Source organism: Ursus arctos, unplaced genomic scaffold (assembly GCF_023065955.2).
Source record: "Ursus arctos isolate Adak ecotype North America unplaced genomic scaffold, UrsArc2.0 scaffold_8, whole genome shotgun sequence".
Lineage (NCBI taxonomy): Eukaryota > Metazoa > Chordata > Mammalia > Carnivora > Ursidae > Ursus > Ursus arctos.
The window spans coordinates 71,899,363-71,907,044 of record NW_026623100.1 but is presented as its reverse complement, the minus strand read 5'-3'; the positions used below and the strand labels follow the sequence as shown (position 1 = coordinate 71,907,044).

General features: G+C 42.2%; 1 long non-coding RNA gene across 1 annotated transcript; it reads left to right on the top strand.

Moving 5' to 3' along the window:
- Positions 1 to 1,888: 1,888 nt before the first annotated feature.
- LOC123000345 (uncharacterized) lies at positions 1,889 to 7,347 on the top strand. Its single transcript, XR_006408298.3, has 3 exons — positions 1,889 to 2,883; positions 5,249 to 5,474; positions 6,138 to 7,347. It is a non-coding gene; the product is annotated as an uncharacterized LOC123000345 (long non-coding RNA).
- Positions 7,348 to 7,682: the final 335 nt, after the last annotated feature.

Here is a 7,682-nt window from a genome sequence, read left to right as displayed (position 1 = left end):
CCCACTGTGTGGCCAGCTTGACTGGGGATTCCAACACTAATATCTATGGGATAGATGATGGTGTTTAGTAGGCTAAGACCCAAGACCTTCCCTGGGTGAGAATGGCTAAGATGTTACTCACTGCTAGCCTCCATGACCCCCTGGCCTACCATCCATCTAGATTCTAAAAGAACACTGGAAAGTTTCTTTAACTTGGGACACAGTGAAGATGACAAAATCATTGTGAAGAACCAAGCCCTTACCCTAAATGGGATTGGGTATAACTCATGAACTGGGACAACACATGCATCACATTCAGAGTAAAACATCAGGAATTCTAGTACAAGCATTGAGATACTGCTTATTGCAATTCTTGTGGGAACCCCTAGCCAGAGAGTTGGAGGAACTGGAGCTTATATGCTTGGGTCCTTCTTGCTTATCCCAGGTTCTCTGCTCTCTGCGATGTTACTTTAATTATTTCCTTGTTACTGCTTGCAGAAAAATCTTAATTTTGTACTCATTCCTCCCCACCCCAAGAAGTGTCTTTTTTGACTGATTTCTGTAGAGGGCCGATCCCTTCAAATAGCTCTACCAAGGCCACTGCCCTGTGTTTTGGGTTAGCCCAAATTTGTTTACCAAATTTAAAGGGACAGAAAATGTGAGGAATAGAATTATGGAGCAAAGTGGTCAGATTTGAGAGGAAGTTATGGAACCAAGTAAATAAAAGAAGGCCATGCTTCTCCCTTCTATTCCTCACATTTTCTGTCCCTTTAAATTTGGTAAACAACTTTAAGATACAGAAAATATTAGAAAAGTGACCGATGTGTTCAGGACTCAGAATTAATCAGTGTTGATATTACATCATATTTGCTTTGGAGTTTTTAATTTTTAAATTTTTTTTTGTTTTTTAAATTTTTTTAATAAAAGAAAAAATACTAGTAAGTAATATGAAAACTTAAATTTACGTCCTTCTAACAAACCCTAAAACTAATATCTCATTCTCCTAAATAAGACAGGAACCTTAGAAAGGCTCAATTTCTTTTTCTTGTCCTCTGTGTGTTCACTTTCTTGTAATTACATCACGTTCTGATGTTAACTTCCTCAAATATTACCGATACTTGTGGTTGATAAAATCTTGACATGCCGCCATATTTTTACCATCACCTCTTCTCATATTACTTCTTGTTCAGTCCCATTCTTTCCTTGTGGGCTTATTTTTCTTTTTGTTTGAAGTACATGATTTAATATTTCTTTCAGAGAGAATCTGTGAGCAGTGACCTTGTTCTTATTTCCGGGGTTCCTTTTTCACCATTTAATTCTTTGCCACTTTTGTCTGCGTGAGGTCAGTGCGTGCACCTGACCTCTAGGGTGCTCATTTTCTGCAACTGCTCTCCTATGAGCCCCACAGTTGAAATCCTACTCACCGAAGGCTAGTGATGATTGAGTATCCCCGAGGATATTTCTCCCAGTATTGTCTTAAGGATTTATGACTTGGTTGGAATTAGATCTCCTTTGATCGGAATAACATTTTACGCAACACAGTTAAAAAGGAATACAATCACGTTACGTTACAGAAAGAGTCCTACTAAGTGCATATTGTAGGATCTTATAGGATCTCAGCAGGATTCCCAGATCTCTCCTGTGTTCCTGCCCCCAAAAGGCTGGAACAGGACATTCTGCTTCTCTGGCAGTCTCCACCGCCCTCCACACTCTCCTGTTATTGCCTGCTTGTAGACTACTCCCTGTCCCCAGGGAGGCTGATCATTTGAGTTAGTTTGTCTCTTTCTTCTGCTGTCCTTGGAAAGCCTCTTCCCTCGGCTAGCAGTTTCAGGGATCAATTGTTCTTTGGCAGAGAAAGAGGCTCGATGACAATGAAGAGTTTCCATTTCTTCTTCCTGCAGCTGCTGACCCGAGAGAGCAAAGCCAAACCGTGCACCTCATCACAGGAGAGGAAGCAGCGTGAGCCCTGGAGATTAAACGGATTAACTCCCCCAATCACCTGAGCAAAAGAGACCAGGACACCTTCTTCCATTGGGACCACCTGATAAAAACAGATGACCTATCTTCTCATGTGTACAGATGTTGGGCTGCACAATTCTCTACATCTCTGCAAGTATGGGGAAGTGAGCCCATTTGCTGATAAACCAATCAGTCTGTAAATTTTGGGGGAAGAGCTGATGACATGTAGAAGAAAGCAGAACTGTTGGTTAAAAAAAAAGGCAGCAAAGATAAAAGGAAGAGAATATAAGCTCTTTATCAATTTGCCAATTTTTCCCTATTTATCAATGTATTTCACAGTTATTCAAAGCTTTGAAGCAGACATTGAAGCCTTTTGCAACATCTCTTCTTTTCCAGGTATTTTGTTGACTGTTCTTTCCTTCAAAGAGTAACTTCAGTGCCAGATGAGGTGAATTAAAACCAAATTTGCTGTTCGTGGGCTGTGACAATGAGAGCAATGGGAGTGCATCTCCTTTACAAGGAGAGATGGTCATGTCATCTCTGTCCTGGCCCCCAAGGACTTCATCGGCCACCTTTTCTCACTGTATCTTTTTCAGAACGTAATGGATGAAGGCAGGGTATGGGAGAGTCTGTGACCTGATGTACTCCCAACAAACTGGTGAGGTACAAGTAATTAGATGGGCCTGCTGCAGCTCTCTAGAGCTCCTTCTTCCCTTGGGGCAAAGGTGCTTAAGACTAAACCTAAAACTGAAAAGGAGAGGAAATCCTAACATAAATATCACCTCTCAATTACAGTTCCTTTTCCTTTCCCTACTTCTTTCTCATAAACACATGCATATTCGCTTAAAGCACTCTTCCATTCCAGAAGTGAAGGCATTCTCAAGAAAGGAAAGTCTGAAAATTCAACATTCGGTTACCTTTGCCCTGATTGCTGTGTAAGTCCTGGTGAGTCATTGTTCTTGAAAAAATGGGGGTGAGCATCTCAATGATTAATGAAGGTTTTCTAGACTGGCAGGGGGCCTTACCCAGATGCTAATAAAATTTTCCACCTACGTCTTGGTTTTAGAATAAAGAGTAGAAAAAGACAAAAAAATATGCAATTGCATGCAGATTTTTTAAAGCTCACTGCTTTGGGACACATTAAAGATTTGTGTAATCGTGGTGATTACCACTTTTCACTTGACTGTTTTTCAGTTACTTAATCACATTTTTCCTTTTGAACTTGGATTTGACCTCTTCGACATTTGTAAATGAGTTGCAAAGTAGGAATCTTGTTTTTCAGAGTGCTATACCTTATGTTTTCAAGGACCAATTTGTATAGTGCCAGTCTCTTATGCTAAATTGCAAACTACCACCACTCCTGGAAATTCCCTGGATTGGCAATGGATGTCCTCTCTCACGGGTCCCATGGCGAAGGTTGCCTAGATGGCAAAAGCAACCCTGTTTTCTAATTCATTGCAAGGGAAACACCACACTGCATGACCCTCATAGAGAAAGAGAACGGTTGCCTTCACAGCTTTGGGATAATGATGAGAACCCTAGAGTCTGTGCTAACTTCCCAGCTGATGATCAGATGTATGAAAAAGATGGCAAAGCTGGTCTTTCCCATCACCTCACTTTCTCTTTTAGTCTCCTACTACTACCAACCACACTTTCCCTAAATCCCAGACACATTTTCCTGTTTGTCATTTTCCTGGGGAAACCAGTGCTTATCCAGAAATCAATTGATTCTCTTTCACCTTTAATAGAAATTTGCTTATTGTGGTGGCTCCACTAGCTGAGCACAGGGCTGGACTACATTTCCCAGATTCCCTTGCTTTAGCTGTGACCATGTGATTGAGCTCTAGCCAATGAAATCATGCCCTTTTACCTTTAAGGCTGAAGGGAGTCAGGACCTTCTTTCCCCTCAACATTGTAACCACCATGTTCACAGTTGGAGAGCTGCTGTCTTGTGAAGTTTCATGAATAGTCACATGGAGCAGAGCTCCCTCACCAGCCACAGACCTGGAGCCATCCCAGGACGTTAAGTGATTTAGAAATAAACTGCTCTTACGTTGAATGATCCATATATGGAATTTTTTGTTCCCTCAGCCTAATCTACACAAAAAATTTATGCTTTATTTATCCCTTCAGATGAATTTGGATTTTATAATGCATTGTCTGAAAGTACACAAGATACAATAAAAGTAGCTGTCCAATGGTGGGACTCTGATGATTGATAAAAGGGAGGTTCAGGGCTGGCAGGTTTGTGCTCATCAAAGAACAACCACAAATAAAATTATCAGTCTTGTAGGGATAGCACTTCTGTCATTCAATTCATGGCAGCCTTTCACCACCCTTCATAGGTGAACTGGCTGGCAATCAGGGGAGGTGGATATTTTCCTACCTGTCTGTGCTGGCTTTAGATATGGCTTGCTGTAGAAAGGAAATGCTAGCATTTTGTAGGCCTCACCTGCCGAGGGGTCTTGTTTGAAAACATTACTTTCTGATTCCCTTTCTAAGAGGCAGGATTCAGGGTTCTGGTGTCTGGGAAAATGAGCTTGGTGCCAGCGTGAACCCCTGATGAGCAGAGAGATAAGTGAGCATCTGGGCTGTTACCAGGAGCAGTGTCCTTCAGGGTTTCCTCTCAGATTGCAGATATGACACCCAGAACCAGATCGCTATGTCCAAACAGGGCCAACAAAGTGGAGTGCCAGCACACAGAGGTGAGTGAGCAGGTCACTGACGGATGCTGGTGCGTGAGAGCACCCGGAGAGCTAGGTGGTATGGTGAGCCAGGAAGAATGAGGCTCCTGCTCCTGCAGAACCAGGGCCCGGGCAATCAATGCAGAAGTAGAATGTGTTATGCTTTTTCACAAAGAGACTATGATTTTAAGGTAATAACCACTTATCTGATAAACTTCATTGGACTGAAGAATCTTCTTTGATTGCTATTAGCCCAAGATCAAACTTGGGCAAGAGATCTCTCTGTTTCTCCCTCCCTCCCTCCCTCTTCTTTCCCTCTCTTCTTCCTGCCATCCTTTCTCCCTCCTACTCTCTCTCCCTTCCTCCTTTCTTTTTTTCCTTCTTCCTCTTTTATTTATTGGGCACATTCTATGTCATAGAGATTGCATGCAAAGCACTGCAGTTAAAAGAATAAATAAGACTCATTCCCTATCCCCAAGGGGTTCATGGAGAAGAATAAGTGTATAGATAGATAATAACACAATGTGGAAAGTTGCAAGGAACAGAGCGCTAAGGAAGCAAAGAGTAAAGACATCTGACTTTAGCCTGCTCTTTCTAGATTCTTGACACACTTCTCTCCATTTCAGAAATCAGCCTCCTTCTGGCTTTGGGTGTTCTGTAACTCTGACATGGACCAGGAACAGAAGAATCTTGAAATGAATCAGACTCTTAAGGAAACCTCTACTCAAAGAAAACTTTAAAGAATCCAGCCCCCCAAGTGTTTGCCCTGGAAGCCCTCCCCAGCCCCCTGGAAGAAGACCACTCTCTCACTCTGAATGATGTCCTATTTGAGTTTGGTAATGCAGAGCCAAGGTCAGTCTGGTGTTTCTCACTTTATAAATTCTCATCTGTCAAGAGATGCTTAAGGCACCACTCACAGTCAAATGTACCCCAAGGCCATCAACATTTCACAACCAACCATTGTTTACCAAGTTCTGTCAACCAGGATCGGGTTTTTCTTGCATTTGTTTGAGGAAAAGTTATTCTGCTTTCTCTAACCACCCGCCCTGCAAAAAGGGAGAAAGTGTTTAAACAAACAAATTTCACAAAATAGTCCCCTTCCTCCAGTGGAGGGAGGACAGGACGTCTACACAATGGTAAATAAGACCGACTTGGTCAATAGAATTAAGAAGCTGCGAACGCAGGTGACCGCTTTAACCTAACGCACGCTTTCAAACCCTCATTGCGAATAGTCTGTGAGACTTTAATCTGTTTTAATGGTGCTTCGTAAACTATAAAACAATTTTTAAGATGTTTTGCCTCATTTAATTCTTATCACAACTTGGTGAGGTGGGAAAAATTATTTGCATTTTGCAAATGATAAAACCATGCTCTTCAGAAGAGTTTAAAAACCGTCCAGGGTTACATAGCCAGACGACACAGGGGATAAGATTGCATTTATGTTAGCCTGACTCCAGGCTTCGTGCGTTTTCTACTGATCCGGTGTGCTTTAGCTGCAATCTCTCTTTCCCCCAGATTTGAACAGCCAGGGCCATCTAGAGAGGCGGTGTGGAGCTGGGAATAGACCGACAGATGCAGATGGGAGAGACTTAGACTCAGGCTAACTCCATGTCCCTGCGCATGTGGCCTTTGGGATTGAGTTGTCCAAAACTAAGACACTCTTGAATTAGAATCGTCCACATGGAAAACCAATGCAAGCATCACCGCAAAGAAGAAAACCCAACCACCCAGAAACACAGAAAAGACAGTCCTGAAAAGACCAGCTTTGATTGCTAAAGACGTGGTGAAACTGTTACAAGGTGCGAGTTTCCAAAAGGCTCCTGTTACCACCACCTCCACCCCTCCTGGACTTCTGCAGGCTCCAGAAAATGCCATGAAGGGATTTGGTTTTGTGACTCTTTGGAGCAGAGAACTCACTCTTTCATGGCTTCTCCCAGACGGCCATGTTCCAGCTCTCTGTTCAGTATAGCAACTTTAAATGAAAAGAAAAAACATTAAACCCCCAACGGATTATTTCAACTTGGGGTTTTTCAGCCTCAGGACTATTGACACATGGGAGTAGATCAATCTTAGTCATGGGCTCTGTCCTTGCAATGAAGGGTCATTAGCATCCCTGGCTTCTGCCCACAAGATTCCAGTAGCACCCCCAGTTGTGATGACTAAAAATGTCTCCAGACATTGTCAAAGTCCCCCTGGGCAAAGAATCACTCCCTGTTGAAAACCACTGAGAGGACACTTCTTTGCTTTTTTTGTTTGTTTGTTTCTCTTAATGATCTGGAAGACATTAAAAATATCACATGCTTTAGCCATTGTTCAGGAGACAGATTTTGGATTCTTTATAGCTTTCATGTGATCCCTCTGTTAGGATAATCGATCAATAGTTAAATTCTTTCCTTGTTAGAGAATGTTAAGGTTGTTTTTATTTGCAGACTTTGAGAAAAGATGCTGTGACCAAAGACCATGCAGTGGCCATATATGGGCCACAGGACATTCGGTTAAATTAGCATTTAAGATCATTTTAAATAGGGGCGCCTGGGTGGCTCAGTTGTTAAGCGTCTGCCTTCAGCTCAGGGCGTGATCCTAGCGTTCTGGGATGGAGCCCCACGTCAGGCTCCTCTGCTGGGAGCCTGCTTCTTCCTCTCCCACCCCTGCTGCTTGTGTTCCCTCTCTTGCTGGCTGTCTCTATCTCTGTCAAATAAATAAATAAAATCTTTTTTAAAAAAAAGATCATTTTAAATAAACTTAAAGTAAATTCCAAATCTTTCCATTTAGAAATTACAACATTTGTTTTAGCATAAGTATGTCCCATGCAACATGCAGTAACCTTAGTCATATAGTGTAAGTGTTCAAAGGTAGCTATTATTACTGTGAACTTAGCACTAGAGAGAGGCAGTTGAGGAAACCATGTACAGCCCCTGTCTTTAAAGCAAATGGATGTTTAACTCAAGCTGGACAAAAGAGCTAGTTGGGATCGTCCCAAAGAACCATCTACAAACACTTTCAATCTTTCACAGCTTCTTATTCTTTGTTTATCTTTCCTTCATGATTCACCAGGTCTGC